This window comes from Spodoptera frugiperda, chromosome 22 (genome assembly GCF_023101765.2).
Source record: "Spodoptera frugiperda isolate SF20-4 chromosome 22, AGI-APGP_CSIRO_Sfru_2.0, whole genome shotgun sequence".
Lineage (NCBI taxonomy): Eukaryota > Metazoa > Arthropoda > Insecta > Lepidoptera > Noctuidae > Spodoptera > Spodoptera frugiperda.
Window position 1 is genome coordinate 2,264,667 of NC_064233.1, and position 9,738 is coordinate 2,274,404.

Here is a 9,738-nt window from a genome sequence, read left to right on the forward strand (position 1 = left end):
CTTAGATATTACATAATTAAGCACTAGTCTAAGTGCACTAGCAGTCTAGGTTTTTAGCATTTTAAAAGAGCTTTATATACACGGTGTAACAAAAATGGGGTATACATATTATCAAGTGCACGGTTTCTAGATAACATAACAAACGACACGGGAAGGGTTTTTTAAGCTTGTGTTTTCATGGAACGAAGTTATGAAATTTTCCATTTTTTTTTTAAATTTGGTAAATAGGTACTAGGCGATCAGATTTACAGAAGAAATGTTTCGTAATTAGCGAGTGAAACCTGTAGCGTTGTGACACGTTTGGTTGATTTATAAAATCAAGAACCATGCGACACCAAGTATTTGGTACCAATGTTTTTATCGTATTCGAAGCTGTAACTTTGTATAGAGATTCTATTCAACCTGTATTCTTCAGTGCTTCTTGATGTATATGGGTATTTTGTTACACGCTGTATATATATATTGGTTATAAGCACATAATATACTTTTTGTTCCACTACACTTATGATTAAGTGATTGAACAGGATATAGTTGAAACTACTGCTCATAAAAAGTATTTATTTAACCCAAGAATCGAACCTCAAAATACATAACACGACACGCAAGTAATAGCTGATTGACTGTGGTGGCTGGGCAACAGGCTGCCGTACAACGTGTGACAGGTTCGATTCCAGCATAGAGCAACTCTTTGTGTGATCCACAAATTGTTGTTTCGGGTCTGTGTATCACTTTTTTTTAATATCCCCGAAAGGGTGGACAGAGGTGCACATTATGGCACGTAATGCTGTTGTACAATGTACACCTACTTTTCTTAATTTATGTTGTAAGTCCCAAGTAATAGGGGATGAGCCTATTGCCATATATCTGGGTGTCATGTATATGTGAACTTGTATGTTTGTAAACGCACCCACGATACAGGAGAAAATTCTAATGTAGGGTTTTTTTTTACAGAAAAGAAAAGAAAAAGATAATAGCTCAACAAGACACCCAATACAAAAGTAAATTAATAATTATTTTCTTTTCTGTGTCAATTCAATATCTGACACAAAATTAGCCAATATACAAAGAACAGGTTGAAAAAATTGCCACACACTCGCTGGTCGACTGGTCGAGCTTGCAACGGCCTCTGCCTACCCCGCTACGAATAATAAGTGACTGATGTAACACTAACACTACTTAGAAAATTATTTAGACTAAGCTACACTTTGGAACGAGCGCCTAGCTTCACTGACGGACAGACTGACATACTATTGTTTATTTCTTTCTTTGTTGACGTTCCAAAAGTACCTAAGTATATGGTTTAATTGGAATAAATGACTTTGACTATGTAGATACTGGGTGACAAGGAGGTGTTATAATGTGATTGTCTGGTTGTGCACTGTGTGCACACAAAAAGTCCTGCTTAATGAGTAAAAAGGTGTAAATAGGTTATAAGACGCTCAGAAAGTGCCACATTAAAAAGTGGATAATTGGCAACGTACTAATGTGATAAAGGCGACTATTGGTTGTTTAGTTTGTGTGTATGTTTGTTACTCATGATCACGTCAAAACAGCTGAGAAGAGAAGATTATGGTCTACAATGTGACATAAGTAACTTTTTGCCTCACGGAAAAATGGGCAATATCACTAGCAGAAACTAGTAGATGAAATATTGGCTAAGTTTCATTGCAAAAGGCTCAGCCGTTTTCAAGACAAATCCCAACTCAGAACTAACATTTAAAACATTAATTTAAAACGTTCCTAAACAATTCATTACACCTTTTAACTGATTACAACGAAGCTAAAATGAGAGTTAAAATTTTGTAATACGTGTAAAAAGGTTTTAATCATCATATTGCTGGTTAAATTGAACTATCTTTAAATACATAGAAAATGATTTATAATGAAACTAAATACAATCTATATGCAACACCTTTTTTCCCTAAAGGGGTAGGCAGAAGTGCACATTATGACACTTAATGTCGCTATTTAAACTACACACACATTTCACCATATTTGTGTTATAGGTCGTATGTAATAGGTGAACCTATTGCCTTATACTAGGCACAATTCCAGACTCCGTGCTACTAATTTTTAGCCCGACCTGACAAAATACAATTATCGTTAAACGTGTAGAAATAACTTTTTAAGCAAAAAAGATAGAAAAATTCAAATATTTTTGTACTTATAAGAAAAATGATGTCAAAAATACACAAATATATAGGTAGGTAAGGTATTCTCTGTCCATACGTCACAGAGGTAGCGTGAATATACAAGAAAACCGTGTTCTGATTACAAAACGAGTTTCGATTATTACGTTACGTTACCAAAATAACGATACAGCCGCCGCTATGCTATTGCATAACGAAACGATACTTCATAAAAATAACGAAAGCATTTCATTTACCGTTACAAACTCGTTGTCGAAAAAAATAAACACTGATTTTTTTCACGACACTTTTTTTTGAACACTTTGTTTTAAGGAACACTACTTTTTTTTCTTTTGTTTTTTTTTAACGCCACGTCTGGTCGTGGCAGTGGTGTGAAGCTTACTGGCTGTGTCGCCCCTCCAGATTGCTAGAGTGACGGTAAGTAGGCTGTATGCAGATTGGCGGGGGATTTTCAAGCGATTTTTTTGTCGTCGCAAGGCTGCTCTTGCTGTTTGGTGATATTTTTGTTTTATTGATTTTCTTTTATAGTTTTTGTACATTTAATCAAAGGTGGATTAAATGCCAATTTGGTTTTCTCTAACAGTCAACCTTAGGGTGATGCAGAGAGACACAACAGTAGATGTTTAGTATTTCGTCTTTAATTAAGACGACACGCCTTTTATCCCCGAAGGGGTAGGCAGAGGTACTCATTATTATAGCAATCGGCTTTTTTCGGTTTTTCGAAAATTTCTCGGTAGTAGGAACCTGGAATAGTGCGCAGTATATGGTAATAGGCTCACCTATTACATGGGACTTATAACACAAATGTAAAAACAGGTAAACATTGTATAGCGGCATTACGTGCCGTAATGTGCACCTCTGCCTACACCTTCGGGGATAAAAGGCGTGAGGTTGCATATTGCATTAATTAATTAATTACAATAATGTACAGGTGGTCGGGGATGTGGATATGATTTTAATTTGGACATCTTATTCTTGAATACTATGTGTCCTCTGCCTTTTTCTCTTTCTCGCAAAATTTTCCTTGATAATCATGTGTTACCACTTTCCATACGTCTTTCTATAAGAAGCAAACCTTTTATACATAATTCTAAATTACATGATTTTTTTTCTTGTATTCATTTCAAGAAATTCCACTAATACTCAAATGCCTTAATTTTAAATACTGAGCATTTTATTATGGTATTAATTTCCAGTGACTCGATTAATAATAATTTACTAAAACCTCAATGATCAAATTATTTTATTTATTTATTTATTTATTTATTTATCACACTTAAATCTATCATTACAGGTTTAACCTAATGTGACAGAAAAGCTACTTATTATATTAAACACAACATGCAAACAAAGTTAATAATAGCAATATTATACCTTAAACAAAACATACATACAAATCACAATTAATAATAATATAATTAAAAAGAAACTACAATACTAAATTATCCTAATAACCTTAATAACATATCACGGAATATGCTACCCTTGTGAAGTCATTCACCGAACAGTTAAACAAATCGATCTGCTCTGCTATAGCATTGAGTGTGTGCAGCGCGCGTGTCATCGGAGCTTGCTTCAGAAGCTCGGTGCGAGCTGTTGGTACCACCAACAACCGCGGCCGTCGCCGACGCCTCACGTACCCATCCGGCACGCACAGCCTAAGCTCACCCAGTATCCTCGGATTGTGACATTTTCCGCGTAAGACATTATACAAATAAGTAGCCAGCATTACTTCTCGTCGCGCTTCTAGTCTGTAATAACCCACTGTACCCAGCAAATACAACGTCGGGTACAGCAGCGGATATCCCGGGTACACTCCATATGTCTTTAAGTACAGAAATCTCACGAATTTGTTTTGAATTCGTTCCAACATGGTTGCGTATTTGGCTTCGTTGGGACTCCATATAGCCGCATTACATTCCATATGACTTTTAACTAATGCTTCATACAAAGCCTTTAACGCCTTGATATTGTTGAAGTCATTGGCCTGTCGCAGAACAAAGCCTAGATTGCGATAAGCTTTCCTACATACTTTTGTGATGTGCTTCCTAAAAGTTAGATCCGCAGTGAAAGTTATCCCCAAATCTCTAACCTCTGTCACACGTTGTATGGGTTGCCCTTCCATGTGATATGAACAATGACTAGGGGTACGAGCACGAGTGAATGATAAAATGGAACATTTTTCTATGTTAAAATATAATTTATTCTGCCTACTCCAATCCATAACCCTATCCAAGTCCCGCTGCAGCAAACCATGATCCGTATTTTTATCTCTGATAACCCTGCTTAGCTTAAGATCATCGGCAAAGAGTAGACATTCGGAATCCTTAACCATTTTAGATAAGTCATTAATCATGAGGACAAATAGTAACGGACCCAGATTACTCCCTTGACTGACACCAGATCGTGTGAAGTAAGGCTCCGAATGATATCCGACACAGTCGACAAATTGACGTCTATCGCTCAAGTAGCTGGCGAAGAATTTTAGCGTGTGCGGGGTGAAACCCACATCCGCCAGCTTACAGAGCAAGACATCATTATCGACTGTGTCGAAGGCTTTCCGGAAGTCCAGGTACGCGACGTCTACCTGTAGTCCAGCATCAACTGCCGGAATGACAGTCGCCATCTGATGCAGTAGATTAGTTGTCGTACTCTTTCCCGGGCGGAAACCGTGCTGTGCCTCGGATAGGTAACTACGAACCTGTGTGTACATATTGTTGTGTATAGCAGATTCGAATATTTTTGCAGGTGTTGAAAGAATAGCCACCGGTCTGTAATCACTAGCTTCTCCACCTACTTTGCCCTTTGGTATTGGTACTACCCGTGTCAGCTTCCAACGGTCGGGGAATTTCGCCTTTGCAATACATCTGTTAAATATATGCAACAACGGATCGACCAATGTCATTCTACAATCCTTAAGTATAAAAGGAGGGATGCCATCTGGTCCAACCGAGCGCTTAGCAGGAAGATGTGCAAGCGCGCGCCGCACCTCTGACCGGTCGAGGCGGCCGAGATGCGTCCACGCACCGGCACCGTTCTGCGTCCCCAAAGCACTCGCCGCCGCCACATCTAGAGTGGCAGGTGTCGTGCTGTACACTGACTGGAAGAATTGTGCGAACTCGCTTGCCCACTCGTGGTCTGCCAGTAACTGTCCTCCCTTGATTAATTTATATTGGCTAGTGTTGCTCCGTTTCGATCTCATAAAGCTCCAAAAAGCTTTGGGATCCGAAGCCAGGTTCTGCTGTACGTGGTCACGATAACAATCATGCGCCGCCCTAGTGTCAGCTTTAACTTTGGCCCTGCATCGCGAAAACGCCTCATAATCCACAGGTGACTTGGTCTTTTTATATTTTTTGTGAAGACGGTGTTTATGGACAATAGTTTTAATAATCTCCGATGAATACCAAACTGGATACATTCGTTTGTTACATTTAGAATTCCTATTTTTAAGAGGTATACATGTGTTAAAAACATCTGTGATTTTATCATAAAAGAAATTGAGAGCCAAGTCGGGATCCTCAATGTTGTATATATCATTCCAATCTACAGTTGAAATTAAATAATACAAATAACTATAATCAGCTTTGGCAAAGTTCCACCGCTCAAACAATACACGGCGCTCATGAGTGCTACTTAGAGAAGTAGAAGGCGGCGAGGATGATAAGACCGCAGCCGCGGAGACCCCGACGACTACCGCGAGCGGTGGGTGATACGCGTCCACTGGTTGTAAACCCTCTCGCTCTGCCTCAACCGTTACATTACTGCGCCCGCTCAAAACTAAATCTAACTGCCTGTTATTACAATTTGGTACCCTGTTACACTGAATGACTTCACAATAGGCAGCAAAATACTCATAACAATTACTTATATTATTATTGCACGAAAATAAATTAAAATCTCCTAATATTATTACGTTATTATTATATTTGTTACAAATTGTTTCTAATATTCTAAACATTAACAAGTACTCATCTTCATTCGTTTGTGGTGGAATATATACTACACAACAAGTAAACAGAAACCTGTTCTGCTTATAAACATTAGCACAAACTACTTCAAACTTATATTTACTAATGTCAATACTATCTGGTATTTGTACCTGGCGTATTTCAAACCTCGGTGTGGCCACGAGAAGCACGCCGCCGTGTTTGCGTCCGTCGGTACGGTCACACCTCAATATGTGGTATCCTGGTAATATTAACTCAGCGTCATAGATAGACTCATTACACCCGGTTTCTGTGATCGCAAATAAATCCGCATCTGAATCTTCCAGTAGGACTAAAAATTTAGAAATTTTTGTTCTGAGTCCTCGAACGTTTTGGTAAAATATCTTCAAAGTTTTACTACATTTTTGTTTGTGCATAGGTTGAAATTGGAGTTTGGCGTCGAAAAAAGATCCATTCACTAAACTCTGTGTTTAGTGGCCATACGTCTGAATTACACAATTTGTTAAAATCACTTTCTATTACACCTATTTTAAACGAAGCATAGTCTCTTTCAGTCTTTGGTTTTAGTTTCTGAATAGTTATTTCTGTATCATTTCCCAGTAATTTCTTAATGTACTCTAATAAATTATCTTCCGTTGTAGCTTTATCTAATCTCCAGACGTGTAAATATTTCTTACGTTCAATTCCTTTTATTGACATAACTAAACTGTTTTCACCTCTTCTAATCGGATTTTTCCTTTTTACTTCTGTCCAACTATCATAAGCTTCCGTTTCCGCTGTATTCCTGGCCACCGAAGCATACGTAATATCGCACGGCGCGAGCGATGGCTGGAGCGGCGATGTCGCGCGCGGAGACGCCGCGCGAGGGGCCGCCGCGCGCGGGGGTGGCGCGGTGGTGGTCGCGGCTGCGGTAGGCGCGAGCGGGCTAGCCCGGCTAGCGCTAACGGTGTCGCTTATTTTGGTGCGCGACTGCGTCTCTTGTTGTTGTACGATATTTCTCCTTTCCACTTTAAGAGCTTTAATGGTCTCTTCCAAACTGACACATTTCCTACTAGCAATATCCAAATCTTGTCTTAGTTGAGTGTTTTCAAGCTCCAATTTTGATACTGTAGTTTTAAATTCGCAAATAAGTTTAGTTTCCAAAGCCTTTATGTTTGTGGCAACAATACTTTCAATCATTTCTTCAAAACTTGACATGTTATTTTGGATTGCATTCTGTACAGCTAACGTGATTCCCTCCATGCTGACCTTGTTATCCGAAGATGTTTTGGATTCTTGTTTTTCCAGACCTGATCTAGTACTCATCCCTCGAACTGGAGTATCATCTGTTACTCGGACTCGTTGTGTTATATTAGCACATGAATCGCATTTGTAATTGGATTTTAATTGCGACTGCTTTTCTAGGTAGTAAGCAGAGGTAATATTCAAGCAGGAATAATGGAATCCAGTCTTACATCCAGTACATTTGAGCATCTGCCCAAGTTCAATCTTGTTTTTGCACACAAAACAATTCATTATTAATTAGGTAGGTATTAATTTCGCAAAACCGAGTGACCGAGATGTATAGATTGACTTTCTTCTAGGGTGAAAGAGATAGCGATAGCTCGCGCGCCGCGGCTCGCGCGCCGCTGACCGTCCCGCGTAAACACTTATTCACTGGAAACTTTAATGTCTAATTATGGAGAAAATCCTTTGAATTAACACTGTACTCCATTTGTGGGATTTTATAAACAGTCAATTAACACTTTAAACATATTTACACTTCATAATAAGTCTTTTTTACTCAAATAAACAAATTAATTCACGGACGCGAGCGCGGTACGTCTGCACCGCACCGTGCGGGGGAGGGGATTAATCTTTAAAACCACTAAACAAACGACAACGACTATAAATCGCAGTTTACAATCGCAGATTACAATCGCACACATTCACCAAACGCTATCTAAACACACCTTTACAACACACACATTGACAAAGAATGCATTTGCATGTACACGTAGTATGCATGTGTGCGTAGAATGCAATATAAATATTAAATACTTGCTTGCCGTTCTCTGCATACCCCTTTCAAGGCTAATGCTTGAAGATACTAGTTGTATATAAGCTTTAAAATGTCACTTCTGTCTCCTTTTGTCATAAACTAGTGGTTTTTATAAAAAACACTAAATTTTATAATAAGTTGGTAGAATTTTTATGGCAAATTAAGATATTTAATTGATATGTGTTTTACAAAATGGGTGTTAACGAACATATTCTAATTTGACGAAACTTTACATAACTTCACGCTTTTATTTGTCGAAGGGGTAGGTAGATCTCAAAAGCACAAAAAATTCCAAAAACTAGTTTGGCTTCGTATATTTAGGAAGTCGAACTTGAGAGAGTTCGGTACTTTGCATTATTTGTATATAAGGATTAAAATATCACTTCTTAGTCCTTTTGTCATAAACATAGTGGTTGATTCGCGGTTTTACTTTTATTTCAAATAAAAGACGAGCTTCTGCCAGCGGCTTCGTCCGCGTTCCCGTGGAATAAAAAGTGGTATATGTGTTATTCCCAATTCCAGAGCATAATCTGTTCCAAATTTTAGCTCGATCTCTTCTATCAGCTGTTTTGACGTGATTGAGTAACAAAATACAGATACTAAATTAACTAAAAATAGAAAAGATTGTCTGAAGTTTGCGCACGCTGTTCACAATGAAGAGTCCCTCTGTGACTCGAAACTAGTAGAGCTTTTCGCCATTAATGTACGTGAGTAAACCGTGATTTTTAGTTAATTTAGTATGCCTCAGACTTCTTCCACCTTGTGTGAGGTGAGAAGGAGTGTCAGACTCTTACTGACTAAGCACCACCCCGTTCCTACTCCTGCTCTTCGAGCCGGAGCCCCATTAATCCTAAATCCATAGGTTATCAATAGGTAGTAGGTATCCATAGTATCTAGGAGGTAGTCCGCAGCTCCGGATCAGACATTAGCCCTACTGGGCCCCATCTGTGGTGGTCTGATGGCTGTTAAAGGCGCGTGGAATGGATGCTTAAGAAAAGATTGTATATTATAGAAAATAAAACAACTATACATAATTATTTTAATTTATAATTAGGTACAAAAATATAGTTACAATATAATTTTATTTATTTATATTTACACACATAAAATCCACTAATTTTATAATAAGTTGATAGAATTTTTATGGCAAATTAAGATAATTGATATATTTTACAAAATGGGTACAGAAAACATATTCTAATTTGACGATACATTACATAACTTCACGCTTTTATTTGTCGAAGGGGTAGGTAGTCATGGTCAGTTGTATTTTCTAAAGGACTATTACTACGACGTCCACGATTGACGCGAGTAGCGGGTTCGATTCCCGCACGCAGCAACCCTTAGATGAATGGTTGCAAGTTTTGTTTAAAACTAAAAAGACGTAGTCTAGCTGAAAATCTAGCCGTCTAAAATCTAGACATTTCATAATGTAATTTATTGTCGGAAGAAAGCTGTTAATTTTTGCAAATTTATATTTATGCTGAGGATTTATCGCTCATATTTACTTTCACGAGGATTTTAATTAAAATTAATGTTAATTGGCGTTGTCAAATAGCTTTTGTTGATATAATAGAGAACACATTATTATGAGAACAAA

General features: G+C 38.0%; 1 protein-coding gene across 4 annotated transcripts in view; it reads right to left on the reverse strand.

Moving 5' to 3' along the window:
- The window catches only part of LOC118279834 (proteoglycan 4), a 59,383-nt gene extending 56,849 nt beyond the window's left edge, over positions 1–2,534 (reverse strand). For 2 of the 4 annotated variants that reach the window (XM_050702518.1, XM_050702516.1), the window contains exon 1: positions 2,387–2,533. The gene's annotated coding sequence lies outside the window, so the exon portion shown is untranslated. Of the gene's footprint in view, positions 1–2,306 lie in introns of all 4 variants that reach the window. The other 2 variants (XM_050702514.1, XM_050702517.1) reach the window with 2 other exon arrangements.
- Positions 2,535–9,738: the final 7,204 nt, after the last annotated feature.